Here is a 15326-nt window from a genome sequence, read left to right as displayed (position 1 = left end):
AATAACAGGCCCCCAGACCTTAGCACAGCTGACTCCATGATGGATTGTACCACTTAGGCCATAAAACTCAATACATAGATAGCACCACCTGCAAAAACAAGAACAGAGACCTAATCTATCAAAGTCCATAGTTCTGGAGCATTCCCTAAATGTACTAACCTTGCTTTTCATCTTCTGTAGTTCCTCTTCTGACTAACTGTTCTTGCTAACTGAAGTGTGTGTGTCAACCCAGGATATGGTCGCTGTGCTTAAAAGCTCACCCCAAGAAAGGCTTGGAGTTACACTGGGATCCCAAACACCCAATGTAGTTGGAGGCCAGCTAATAAGGACTTTTTATTGGCTTAAATCCATGTCTGAGTAGTCTTCTCCAGCAGACAGCCCACAACAAAATGGTAAGCCAAAAGAAACCTCTCTTGTTTTTAAGTTGGTTGGCTCAAATGTTTTGTTCCAGTAGTGAAAGCCTAGCATGCCTAACTCTTTCCAGGTGGTAATCACACTCAGCTCATCCATGCATAGTTCTTGCTTTGATAAGCCAAGGAAAAGTACTTTTATCCATCACCTGAAATAGAATAAAAAATGTATTCAAATTAAAAAAAAATTTGAGATAGAGTCTTTTTATGTAGCTCTGGCTGGTCTGGAATTCACAATGTAGAACAGGCTTTCTTGGAAATCACAGAGATCTGTCTGTTTGTGCCTTCCACGGGCTGAGACAAAAGGTCTGTACCACCCCGTCCCAATATAAACAGTTCTTTAAATGAGACAGAAATACATGAGGCCAAGATATTGCCTAGCTGTTGATAGACATATGCATTAAAACAATCTTTTAGGAAGGTGGTTTATGAGGCTCTGTCAGCATCAACTGTTTCCTCTTAGATCTGGAAATCAGTCTGGAAAGACTGTTCCTAGAAAAATCTCTCCAAAGTGCCCACAGATATACGTACAAGGTACTGGAGTGGTAGCGAAATACCAAAAATCTGGCAATAGATCGGCAAATGGTTAGATAATAATACACAAGGAACACTTCAGGCATTGCAATGCATTCTCAGAAAATGCACCTTCTGGCCAGACAAATGCTGATGATAGGCTCTTGAGTGTTGTCTGTATCAGTTTATAAGTTCTATCACCCTACATGCAAATATATAAGTAACACGATATTCTAGTGGAAGGCAGTGTGGGCCCGACCTGATGAACTCCCATCACTTGAGATGCTAAAGACCTAACTTTACCCTGTAAAAACAGACCTTTATCCCCAAACCCCATTCTTGACAGAATCCAATGATCTCAGTAATCACTTTAGTTAACCAAAGTAGAACAGTGTAGAAAAGACCAATTATTAGAACCTGATCCATTGATTTGCTTAAAGCACGGACTGCACTGCTTGTTGCCAAGCAGGACTTCACCTTACCACCTGGAACTGAATGACCTGGAGAAAGAGCCGAAAGGATAAGTCGTTGCCCTTAGCAACCTGACTACAAAAGCTTACACCAGTCAACTATAACATATACCTTTCAAAAACAAAAGCCACCAAACTAACTGCCATGTATGCTTCTGGAAAAAGTCCCAGTTGCTTGCTTGCTCACCCTACCTTGAGGTTTAAAGCATAAAACGAGATTGAAAACTGGACCAAAGTCCTTCAGGAGTTGTCGTGGCTTTGGGCCAGCAGGGACGTTCCCTCTCTTCCACTCTTGTTGGTGTCAGAGAGATTATTCCAGAGAGATTCAGATCCAGAGGGACTACAGGGTTCCTGAATGGAGCGCTGCAAGAGCTGTCAAAGCAGTGGCCGCTGCCACCAAAAGGTACCACCACAGGACTTGTCAAAGTGGCGGCATCTGTTAGGACAGCGACAACTCCTCAGCCTGCTGCTGAGGCGCCAACTCCGAGGAGCTGCTCAGGCAGGCTCGAGAGGAGATGCCGCCACCGTGGACAGCACATGCAAAGCCTCCCGGAGGGACCTTGTGTGCAGGCTGGATTGTGGGAAGTACAGCGGTAATTAAAAACACTTACTGCTATTGCACTAAGTTTCCGTTTCCAGCACCTACAAGGCAGCTCACAGACACCTGTAACTCCATTCTAGGAGATCCGCTGCCCTCTTCTGATCTTCATGGGCTCTTGTATGCATGTAATGCGTATACATAACATGCAGGCACACACACATATACATAAAATAAATAAATAATTTAAAAGATAAAGTCCTTATCCAATTGTAGGTTTAAGTGTTTTTGTGACGTATACAATAGTGAAATAAATGCTTGGAAAATATTAGTTTCTATTCTCCTTTTTGGCTTATCATTTAGGTCTACATATCAGGCTACTGGTCCCTGAGGGAATGTTTGTTACCTCGCCAGAATTTCCTACAATGCAGTAATAATTTAAAGTTGATAAAGCAGTTGGACTCTGTTGCCTAAAATGAGTTGGTTCCCCAAAGCCTAGTTGCACGAGATTGCAATGTTGAATTGGTTTCTGGAGGCCACCAGAACAAATTGCTGTAAACTTAGGAGGTCAAAATAAATTATTCTCTTACATTTCCAGAGGCCAGATGGCCCAAATCAGTGTGTTGGCTGGGCACACTTCCTCTGAAGTCTTTAAGAGAGGGTCCTTCTTTACTTCTTCCTAACATCTGGGGACTGCTGGCAGTGTTCGGTGCTCCTCAGCTTGAAAGCACGGTACTACTGTCTACTCAGCATCTATGTCTAAAAATTTCTCTCTTCTAAAGACACAAATCTTGGGGTTAGAGAGATGGCTCAGCAGTTAAAAGTGCTGGTTCTCTTCCAGAGGACCCAGGTTCAATTCCAAGCACCCACATAACAACTCATCACCCTCTATAACTCCAGTTTCAGGGGATCCAGTGCCATCTTCTGACCTCCTCAGGCACCAGGCATGTACATGTGATACACAGACATACAAGCAGGCAAGACACTCATACACATAAAACAACAACAGCGACAACACAACAACAACAATAAAAAGAAAACAGTCTTCTATTATTCTATTATTTTAGCCTAACTAATTATGTAAAGCTCTTATTTCCAAAATAAGGTAATATTCTGAGGGTCCAGGTGATAGGGATTCTGGAGGGACACTATGCCACACGGTACAGCTGTCCATTACTCACCATAAATGTGCTGAAGTTCTAGGCTTTTAAAGATACCTATGCCCAAAGAAGAGACAAAGAATTTGTTTCTTTATTAGCAGAGCATGAGGTAGGAAGTAATGGTCCTCGTGGAAATCATCCCTAAAATCATGCAGAAGCACATGCATGTAATCCACCCCCAACACATGCACAAACACATACAGAAACTCCAATACTAAGCAGAAAGGGCAACCCTGAAAGCATCTCAGTATCTGACCTCAAACAATACTATAGAGCCATAGTAACGGATTGTAAATTAGCATTGAACTGGCACAGAAACAGACATGTGGACCAACGGAATAAAGTAGAAGTCCCAGACCTAAACCCACACAGCCAGATTTACCTAATTTTTGACAAAGGTCAAAAGTACACTAGAGAACAGACAGCCTTTCAGCAAATGGCGCTGGGAAAGTTGATTGTCAATAGGATAGACTGAAGCGGGGTCCCTGTCTTTCACCAAATAGTAATTCAAAATGGATCAATGACCTGAAAGTAAGACCTGAAACTCTGAAAATGTTTGGGGAAACATGATATAGGCAGAGGCAAGGACCTTCTTTTTCATAGTCCATGAAGGCTTTTTATTTATGTTTTACATCTCTAGGAAAAAAAAAAAAATCCCAGGACTTTCTCTCCTGTATGTTTTCATTTTGCTTCTTCATGGTCCATGATACCAGCTGAGGTTGTCAGTACAATGAAGCCAAACTGACGGGATGGGAGCAGCTTGTTCTGTCATTTTTGTAGGTCTTTGAGTTGCACACCAAATCTAGGGCTGATCACTCGACACTTGTTCAAGCTGCCTGTGAGGTTCACAGCAATTTTCTCAGCTCTGTGATCATCAACGACCTCAAATTCACCAATGTGACCATGCTTCCTCATCACAGTTAGGAACCGAACGATGACTTTGGAGCATGGCCTGAGGAGGACCTGGCGTTTGCCTCTCTCTCTTCTCAGCATTGCCGATAGTCTTGAGAGCATCCGCCAGGACATTCACGTGCACCGTGGTGATGGCACAGAAAGATGGCGGGAAGAGCGGCAAGGGCTGTCTGAAAAGGACTCCAGAAGCCTAAGAAATAATGCAAAGGATTGATAAGTGGAATATACGGAATTAATAAGCTTCTGCATAGCAAAAGAAATAATTGTTGCACATGCACACACATGAATGACAGGAAGACAGAAGGGGGAACCTTTATGGAACAGGAGCAGAAGGGAAGGGAAAAGGTGGGGCATGAATATGGTTCAAGTACTTGCTGTATTGATAAAAATCTCATTAGGAAGCCCATCACTCTGTACACTGAACATAAAAAAAAAAAAAAATAACATCTTCAAACCAGGGACTTTTTCTTCTGTGACTAGAATATCCACTACCAGATTCCCTCATGTCAGCACTGCTTCTTGAAGCCTCAAATGCAATATTTGAATATTTCTATACTAATATTTGTATTTGACATTTTATATCCCATTAGTAAAGAAGTTTCACTTTTAACAAATTCCAGCCGTTAGGGATGGCCCTGTTCGCGGCACAGAAGAGAAAGCTCTGATTAGAGGCAGTGCTGAGGGGATGAGGCAATTAAACAAGCCCCCAGAGACTGGTCCAAGCAGCCCGATCATGAGTCACCTCCAAGCCTGCCCTGTGCCACGAGAACGACCTCTGACCCATTGGTATCTCCAGCAAACGTGTCTTCTTGGCAGAATTTCAGCTTCAGCGTTGGATTGGTGATACTAGGGGGCTAGTGCACTGTTTCTTTCCATTCCTCACAAGGACTTTTGGGGGGATAAACAAGGTTCATGGCACACAATGGCTGGTTGCAAATTTCAGAATCTACATTAAGCCCTGGTTTGGAAAAAATAACTGTCAAAGAAAATATCTGGAACAATTAGGCGAGCTGAGTTTGGATCTGGAATGTCCTCCAAGGCCATGAAAAGGCTTGGTCCCTGTGATGGCTATTCTTGGCTGTCAAGTTGACTGCACCTGAAACCATCAACTAAAATCATTTGACGTGGAAGGACTCACTTTTAATCCAGGTCTTTTGAGGTGAGAAGGTCCACCTTTAACCTGGACCACACCTTCTGGTGACAGAGTATATAAAGGACACGGAAGAAGGAAGCTTGCTCTCTTTGTCTGCTTGCTCTCACTCTTACTGGCAAATTCATCCCTTCCCTGGCTTTGGAGCCTAGCCCTTCAGGATTCTGGCATATACTGACCAGCTGAGGCATCCAGCCTCTTGGGATGAACAGCTGCTGGGTTCTTGCACTTTCCATTGGTAGACAGCCATTGTTGGACTGACTGGACCACAGCCTGTAAACCATTCTAAAAAAAACCGCCTATATCTAAATGTAGATTCATTCTATCAGTTCTGTTCCTCTGAAGACCCTGACTGTGACAGTCCCTAAGGTTGGTTCTACTGTGAGGCAGAGAAACCTCGAGGAGATGGTGTTTACTGGGTGGTGTTCAGGTCACTGGGGATATGCCCTTGAAAGGGTTGTGAAACCCTGATCCTCTCCTCCTCTTTTGTTTCCTGGCCTTGCAGAGAGTGGTTCTGCTTCGCCATGCTCTCCCACTACAAGATCAAAGCAGCACCGCCAACCACCACAGGCTGAAATCTCTAAAACAATCTACACGAACAAACCCTTTCTCTTTATAAATTGACTCTCCGAGGTTATTTGTTACAGTGACAGAAAACCAATAAATACAGCATTAGAGAATTATTAACTTTAAGGTGATCATTTTAACCAGGTAGGAAAAGGTTTAAAAAATTTAGCAGGGCAAACTGAAATTAAAATACTATCTTTGAACGGCATTTAGCAGTTCTAAAAATTCAAATTATTGATAATTGTTTATGGCGAAGGGGTTAGAAGAGACAATTGTTTACCATTTAGTAAGCCTTCTTACCTATTGTTGGGATTCTTTGGAAAAGAAGTGAAAGACACGTGCTTCTGTTTTTAATTTGTCTTGTTTTTATCTGTGTACGTGTGTGCACGTGTGTACGTGTGTGCACGTGTGTTCGTATGTGTGTGCATGTGCACACAGGTACCAGTAGAGGCTAGAAGAGGATGTCACATCTCTAGGAGCTGGAGTAACAGGCAGTTGTAAGCAACATGACATGGACACTGGGAACAAAACCTGGGTCGTCTGCAAGGACAGGAAGTGCTCTTAAACCCTGTGCCATCTCCAGCCTGAAACACGCTTCTTTTGTACTACTTGATCACTATTTGATTATATATCTACAGATAAACATACTACATCTATATGATTAAACTATATATATATATATATGCATATGTGTATTTACATAGGTGCTTCGATATATTATTGTTAGATTATAGCTAGCTAGCTAGATAAATAGATGGATGATAGGTAGATTGAGAGATACTAAGAAATAGATAAATAATAGAGAATAATACAAATGTGCTATGATACTAGTTTTTAGAAACTATGAGCAAATAGTATATAATAATACTTTCTTGTATGATTGCTGTAACTTTCCATCCTAAAGAGGAGGTTTGTTGTTTGTTTGTTTTTTGTTTTTTGTTTTCTTATCCCAAAGCCCTTCCCCATCTTCTGGAAAGGTTATGAAAGTGGCATGAACAAAATGCCTGTCTCTGGACCCTGTTGTGATTGAAACAGATATTGCAGTTAAAGGACTCACCATGGTACAAGGTAAAAACTATATTGCTCAGGGTGTAAATTACTGAAAGTAGAACCTGCTAGCTGGTTTAAGTAGGAAGACATCTATTAAAGACCATAAAGAACTCACAGATATTCAGAGAGTTGCAAAGGCGTGCAACAAAATCTATGCTCACAAACAAGAGCGAACTGTGCCAGCTGAAGAAGTGGCCTGTGAAATAGCAGCCTGTGGGAAGGCTGCCTCTCTCCTGGGGAGCCTCTTTCCAGAGCCCTCAGGTCAAATCAAAGTTCCGCATGAGTCCATCTAAAAAGGGAAGTTTATAGAGCCTCTCAGCCCCAAGCAGAGTAGGCTTTGGCAAGGGGAAGCCATGCCAGCAGGTGCTTGGATTTGGGTGGAAGGGCTCTACAGTCACCTCTCAGTCTCTAAGCGGCTTCTCACGCTTGAGTTCCAAACAGCAAAATCCCTACTTGATAGAAAACAAGTGTCTTCTGTAGAGACAAAAACTGTCTCTATTTCCCTAAAATGGGAAGCTGGAAGCCACCAGACTCCCTCTGTCCATGCCTGTGTCTGGCGGATTCACTCCTCTTCTAGATTAGTCTTATCTTGATGTCTTGAAACCTGTGGCCTAAATTAAAATCTAATCAAAACCACCACATAAAAAAATGTGGAGGTGGGAGTGGGAGGGAAGGAGAGTAAAGAGAGAGGAGAAATATATACCCAACAGATGGAAGCAACAGATGGAGACACTGGTGGAATGTTTATTGCCCAAGAGTTGAAACAAGACTTTGACATAGGCGAGGTCAAAGCTAAACATTAACAGCATAGAATTTCTAAACCATAACAACGCACCAGAAACATCACAAAAGGCTTCAATTATCATCTGTGTATTTAACACTTGGGCTGTGTATTTAAGCCTTAGAGTTCTGAGCAGCACTGGCCCCTGAGTCGCCTCTGTGGTCACCCTAACTGCATGTTGCTGTCCCCAGATGACTCAGTTGTCACTGTTCAATGTAAAAGAGTAACAAGGGCTTTGGCTGGAGCGGCTGTCATTTCTGAAGCCCCAATCTTTTCTTCTCCAGCTGCAACAGACTGCAGTAAAGGATTGCTTTCAGTTCCTGGTCTTGAAAGCTCCTAGATCATGATCATGCAATTTTGCCAAAGCAATCTCACAAATGGAAGCACTGTGCACTGCCTGTAAGTGCTCTCTGCATATTTCCAGAAGCTAGCTCAAGGCTGTTAGTGATTTGTGCTTCTTCATTCCTGATGTCTCCCTGTGCGCTTGCTGCTCTACATACTCAGTTGACAAAAATTTTAATCTTTAAATCTTAGAACCGTGAATCTTGGGGCAGTACAATCCACTTGATTAGTAACGGGAAAAATGTTTGGATATTTTGTTTTTCTCTACCATGTTCTGTTCTTCATCTATTTTCTGTCCTTCCTAGCGTGTGGGTCGTAAGTGGTGGCTGTGTTCCGTGTGATTTGGGAGGCTTGTTTTCGCTCTCTTTCATAAAGCTTTGACTGTCCAGGTGGGAAGCACACAGTCTTCCATGGGCCCTGCTGTGGCAGGGTAATGTGACCTTGCAGCAAAGACTGGAGGGAGAGAGCGCCTGGTGAATTGGAGTTTGGTAGAGACTGGGGAGTCTGCATAGGATGAACAAAAGCAGAAGTCAGACCAAAGCTCCCCCCAAACGCCATTTGTTCTTGGATATTTTCCCCTAGCTGCCTTTCATCCTGCCCCAAAATAAATCATTTTCAATAGCCACCAATGCTGTCATCATTTTCAGGCCTTTTTTGCTTTTTGTGTTAGGGGGTAGACAGAGGGGGGTCCCCGTTTCTTGATCTCATGTTTCCCCCTTATTTGTTTGTTACTAGACAATTTTGAAGCAAATTCTCCATAACATAACCTTCCTGAGGAAGTGTGCCTATATGGTTGATTCTGGAGTCTTTATGTGGCTGAAACATATTTCTTTTTTTTTTTAAGGCTATCTTTTTATTGTTTGTTTTTATTTTATGTGCATTGGCGTTTTGCTGGCCTGTGTATCTGTGCAAGGCTGTCATATCTGCTGGAGCTGGAGTTACAGACAGCAGTGGGCTGCCACTGTGGGTGCTGGGAATTGAACCCGAGTCCTCTGGAAGGACAGCTCTTAACTCCTGAGCCATCACTCCAGCCCACACTGAAACATAATTTCATCACCAAATCATTGATAGTTAGGCTAGGACTAGATCCCTGGGTCGGAAGCTGCATTTGAAGAATGTTGGAAGCAGTGGACTGTTATCTCCTGCCTCCAATGTGGTTGTTACAAACTGAAATAACATTTTTTTTTACTTCTCATCCTTTGCTGTGGTTTGTTTCTCAGCCCTTGGCCTTCCCCATAATCTCAGCATTTACTGTGGTAGATATCATCTTTCTGTATTTACTGTGCTATGTAAACTCACAATAGCAATAAAGACACCTGGAGCTTTCCCTTGAATCCCCCATATTCTATTTGTTTAGGCCTCTATCTTCATGCCGAAAGCTTGAGCACACCGCACGGCTATTCCCAGTTGTTCATGCACATTACAGAGAGAGCCGCTAAAAGTCTCAGTGGTTTTTCCCACGGGCAATGCAAAGATATAACAGAGGTCAGATTTTCCTTTTTGCCAATACAAATACAAGCCAAAGAAACATAAAAGCAGAGACAACTGTTAGAGAACGTTGTTTAAACGTTCAGCATGGAGATCACTAGGCAACATTCTCTGAGCATAGAGACAAATGAGAGATGTACTTCCAGCGGCCCAGCTTGCGGAGGCTAGCAGTGCCTGCGGGGCACATGATCAATCCTTAAAAAAGAAAATCATTTCATTCACACCAGCTATAAACAGAAGAAGAAGTAAGTGTCAAAGTATGTTCAAGACCTTTATATCAAAAAATGAAAAAAGAAAACATAAATACATGAAAGGTCTGCTTATTGATTGGAAGGGTTAGTATTGTCAGGAAAACGATTCCTAAAAAATTCATTTGTAGAGTCAACATAACTAAAATCTAAGCATGGTGGTTTTGTTTTTTGTTGTTTTTGCAGAAATTGACAAGCTGTTTCTAAAAATTTTTATGCACTACAAAAGTTTGAACCAGTTTTACAAAAGAACAAAGTTGGAAGACACATTTTTTGACCTTAAACAAGTTATCTGATAGTGAGGAAAATAAGCATGTTTGTCAATGAGACAAATAAGCTATTGACTATATATGTCATATGTGAATTTTGGTGTTTAGTGATTCTTCTAACATTTCATATGAACATTTTAAAGCTGTTTCTGTAGGTATGAAAGATATATTATTGTGGGGTTTTGTTATTGTTTTTGTTATGACGGATCCTGCTACATAGCCCAGGCTAGCCTTGAATTCCTGATCCTCCTGCCTCTGTTTCCCGAGTGCAGAGATCAAAGGTGTGGGAAATCACATCTAGATCATAGGAGAAAATGTTAATGACCCTTTGAAGATACGTTTAAGAGACAAAGCACAAGATTTAACATAAGGCTTTGGAAAAATTGACCTCATATAAATTAAAGACCCTTGTATCTTCAATTTCTTATTCTATTTATTTATTTTGTGTGTGGAGACATAACTTTCAGGAATTGAATCTCACAGTGGATTTGAACTCAGGTCGTCAAGCACGGCAGCAAGTACTTTCACGAGCTGAGCCATCTCACTGGGCCAAGGCCTTTTTGTTCTCAAAAGACACTGGTAAGAAAATGAAAAGCAAGCCACAGACAGAAATATTTTTAAAGCCCATACTTGATGAAGATTTGTATCTGGAATCTATCAAGAACACCAAAACTCTATACAAGACACTCAAATAATAATAATAATAAAAAGTAAAAGACTTGAACAAGTGCTTCACAAAACAAGATATATAAATAGCAAATAAGTACCTGAAAATATATTTAGCATTATCAGTCATTAGGGAAGTCAGTGCTAGCATACCTGTAATTCCAGCACTCAAGAGGCTGAGGTAGGAAACTCTAGAATTTGAGGCCATCCTGGCCTATATAGCAGGATCCTGTTACAACAAAAGACAAATAAACACACCTTTAGGAATGTCTTAAAATGGTAAGAGTGATCATACCAAGCGTTAGATGAATTGCATCTTGTAAACCAGCAGGGTTTGGCTTGCTCAAAACTTAAGCGTTTCGCCAAGGTATTTCACCAAAACAAGTTTTCTTTTTCATTAACCTTAAACATAAAAATGAGCTGGACGCGGTGGCGCACGCCTGTGATCCCAGCACTCGGGGAGGCAGAGCCAGGTGGATCACTGTGAGTTCGAGGCCAGGCTGGTCTATAAATCAAGTCCAGGACAGCCAAGGCTACACAGAGAAACCCTGTCTTGAAAAAGCAAAACAAAACAAATGAATGAATGAACGGAAAACAAATGACAGTGAGCAATGTGAGTCACTTGGATGTTCTCTTTCTCCAGAAAGGGGCCTTTTAGTCTCCTGTCCGGATGGTACACATGATTGCTGGTGTGCTGGGATGCTGGGAACTGTGCAATCTATGTGGGGCACCTCAGTTGCATATACCACAACCCCCTTCATTCCAACCTGAATATTCTCTCCTGTCCTATGTGAAATCTGATGTTCCAGGTGAAGAGCTTCTTTTCCACCTAAAGAAAGAGGGGGCAAGGCTGAGCTGACAGAACGGATTGGGAGACAAGACAGTTACTGAGTAGTCACTGGTGGTTTGGTGACAGGTTTTTTTTTTTTTTTGTTTGTTCTGTTTTGTTTTAAATTGCAGTCCTGGGGGGCTGGCTCTGGAGGTAAATTGCTTACACTGAAAGCATAAGGACCAGAATTCGGTTTTCCAGAACTCATGTTAAAAAACAAAAATAGGAATGGCGCTGTGTGCTTGTAAAGGCAGAGACAGGTGGCTCACTGACCAGCCAGTCTATACTGGAAACTCCACACACACAGCACAAATATGCAAACACACACACACACACACACACACAATTGCAAAAGAGTCCAGTGTTCTCCCCTCCACACAATCCCTTCCTCTCTCTGCAAATCACTTTCTAGCAAATTACTTCCCTTAAAAAAAAGAAATTTCTTCTGTTATGGGGGCGGGGTATCTGTGGCCACCGCTGTCAGACACCCCTACATCAACTGCTCCCTGGTTCCATGTTGGCTGGACATCAGTTGTCTTTAAGACAGTCAGGTGCTCTGCCTCAGTTATGGTACCTGTTGGTGCAGTCACGGGATCCCTAACTATTTCTGTCCCCTGAGTTTTAAGCAGAAGTCTCCCGGAGACATGCAGAAACTTGCTTATTTTCCTAATAGTCACGTAAAGAGTGAGCTGGTGCCTAGCTCGGTTGGTAGAGCACTTGCCTGGCATGCTCAGGGCTGGATTTCATCTCCAGCACCGCATAAACTGGACACGGTAGTAGGTGCTTGATATCCCAGTTCTTAGAAAGTGGAGACAAGAGGGTCGCTAGGAAACGGACATGCTTGGCTAAGTAGTATGTTCATGGCTGGCTGGGGATACATTAGACCCCGTCTCAGAAACGCAGACTGCCACAAGGCTTCTCTTTTGCTTATTGCTTCTCTGATGCAGAGACAATATACGGCACAAAGATCCAATGCGTGACCATAAGACAAACAAAATCTCTAATGCGACGGTTGACTTCCTGATGCTGTGACACTTCCTGATGTTGTGCTGACCCCAGCCAGAACATTATTTTGTTGCTACTTCATAACTGTAACTCTGCTACTGCTGTGAATCATAATGTAAATATCTGACCTGCAACCCCTGTGAAAGGGTCATTTGACCCCCAATGGGGTCACGACCCCCACAGGTTGAGAACCTCTGCGTTAATGTAAGATAAGGACTTCTGAGTAGAAAAGCATTCTTGTGCATATCTGAATTGAAGCCAGCAATCATGTTCTGCTGCAACCAAAACCGAAGCAGTGCATGCTGAAGCCTCTACTTGCTCCGTTGCATTCCTTGCAGCTGAAGACTTCTCTAACTGATGCATGCCTTTGTCTGCACGCACTGAAACTGTCCATAATCCCTTTATCTCTCTCTCTCTCTTTCTCTCTCTCTCTCTCTGTCTGCTTCCCATTATCCACGACAGCCTCTGCCACAGGCTCTTGCTGCCATGGGGTATGGCTTCATCATGAGCCCAGAATCCGTGAAGCCAGACCCTCTGGGCTGAGACCCCTGAAACTGTGAGCCAATGCAAAAAGCTGGCTATATCAGGTATCTTGTTATGGTGGTGAGAAACGTCAGATGATGTCCCAGGCGATGCGGTGAGACCATGTTTCCAAAGAAGGACAACCACAGAGAGAAAGCAGAAAGAATAGAAGTGGGCTTTACTGGTGCAATTTCAAAGGCCGGTGACCTTGATCTTGATCCCAGTGACCTACTTCTTCCAGCTAAGCCTCCATTCCTGAAGTTCCCACCCAAAGCAGCACCCATAGCCAGAGTGCACAGGTTCAACATAGGTGCCTGTGGGGGACATCCTGTGTCCAAACCATGATGCCCAGGGTGATCTCAGAGTCAAGGGCAAGACTCACACTCAGACCCCCCAATTCTCAGCGTTCTGGACATGTGTCCTGTCCCCCACCAGGCCTACCCTCCTCTACTATCAGCATCTAAAACAGTGCTGGACTCTTTCTTCGACTGTTTCCTCTATTACTGCCTTTGTATTTCTCTATACACGTGGAGTCCTTCCAGTGGAAATCTGGAAGAAGAGGAAGTAAATATGCAACAGATCTGCTATGCTTAACTAGCAACCCTCGACTGTCATCCTGTGTCTAGTCTTGGCTACTTAATCCCCATTTAAGTGTGAGGAATGTTTGTAAAAATGCACACCTCCTTACCATGATGCTCCTCTCCTTAAACGTGGTTTTGTTACATCAGGGGAAGAGTGGAGGCTCCCAAGGACTTGAAAGAGACCAGCTTTCCATGGAATGAGTGTGATCACGGAATGAGGCCCATTACCTCACCACTCACCATTTCCCTGGCACTCCCTGGTACGAAGGCCGTCAAGGCTAATATATGTGGACTGTAGCTCTGTGTATCTTGCAAGTGAAAAACAAATTATGAAGCATTGTTTGAGCCTGGAGAGATGGCTCTGTCGGACCCAAATTGAGACCTTTAGCATCCATGTAAAAGCCAGGCATGGAGGCACGGATCTATGACCCCAGAACTGGGCAGAGGGGTGGGGCTATACAGAGACAGATGGATCCCAGGAGCTTGCTAAGCAGGCAGCTTAGAACAAAAAGGGTTTGGTGAGAGACTGACTGAAGACGTTATTGAGAAAGACATCCGACGTCAACTCTGGCCTCTAATATATCTGCACAAGTGCGCACACACTGAAAGAGAAGAAAGAGAGACAGAGAGAGAGAGAGGTAGCCGTTTGTGCAGAGTAGGAAAGAGAGATGAAGTAAGTCAATACTGAGCATGTTACATAAGATGTACGGTTTTGTTTTGTTTTGTTTTGGCTAGGGAGGATTCTGATCTATGCTGTAATATTATCCACCTATTGCCTTCAGTTTATCAGGCTTTTCTGACATAAAGTTCAAGCCCCTTCCTAGAGCAAGGCACACCTGATATTGATGAGGGTGTTATATCTTAGATCAGGTGCTATAATAAAATACCATTAGGCCAGATCTTTATCCAATCGACACTTTCCCACAATTCTCGAGGCTGAATTCAGAGGTCCGCATGCCAATATGGTCAGCTTCTCTCTCTCTCTCTCTCTCTCTCTCTCTCTCTCTTTCCTCAATTGTATGAGTGTTTTGCCTTCACGTGTGTCTGTCCATCATGTGTATGCCATGCCTGCAGAAACCAGAAGAGGGTGATCGATCCCCTGGAGCTGGAGTTACAGATGTTTCTGAGCCACCACGTGGGTGCTGGGAACAAAACCCAAGTCCTCCAGAAGAGCAGCCAGTGCTCTTAACCATTCAGCCACTGCTGCAGCTCATGGTCAGATTCTTAGTGTAGCCCTCTTCCTTGCTTGCAGACAGCTGCCTTCTCAGCGGGTCCTCTTGGAAAGGACCTAAAGCAAGGCTCTTCCTCTCCTTGAGAAGACATGAGTCTCGTCTCTCATTCTGGCCTCACCGTCATGACCCCATCTAAATCTATTTCCCAAAGTCTCATCTCCAGACACATTCTATTGGTACAGTGTATAGAATCCCCAACATACGCATTATGGGATTCATTGGCCACCAACATTCAGTCAGAGAAAGGACTGTCTCACACAGGACAATAGAGGAGACACTTCAGAGTTCACTGCGAGGCTGTCTGAGGCTCTTGTATCCATTCACAGCTCCATTTCTCCCCTTATCTATCCACCATCCTCTGCTATCTTTCCTGGAGGGCCGGTCCTCAGGGATCCTTTAACAAGTGTACAGATTGCTAGACTAGATTCCTTAAAGTTTGTCACATGGAAGAGCCGTGTCAGAAATAATGCCGAACACCACATTGCAATTTACAAGTTGCTTTTGACAGCCATTTTCATTATCTTCTTTAAGCCTCATTAAAACAAAAATGTCATGAGACACTTCTAGTTTTCTACTTTCAGGATAAGAAAAGC

At 43.1% G+C, this 15326-nt stretch overlaps 1 pseudogene; it reads right to left on the bottom strand.

Moving 5' to 3' along the window:
• Positions 1-1832: 1832 nt before the first annotated feature.
• On the bottom strand, positions 1833-14857 carry LOC110547473 (small ribosomal subunit protein uS8-like; annotated as a pseudogene).
• Between the last annotated feature and the right edge of the window lie 469 nt (positions 14858-15326).

The sequence above is a fragment of the Meriones unguiculatus genome, chromosome 9 (genome assembly GCF_030254825.1).
Source record: "Meriones unguiculatus strain TT.TT164.6M chromosome 9, Bangor_MerUng_6.1, whole genome shotgun sequence".
In the NCBI taxonomy this organism is placed as follows: domain Eukaryota; kingdom Metazoa; phylum Chordata; class Mammalia; order Rodentia; family Muridae; genus Meriones; species Meriones unguiculatus.
This window is presented reverse-complemented; position numbering and strand designations above follow the sequence as displayed.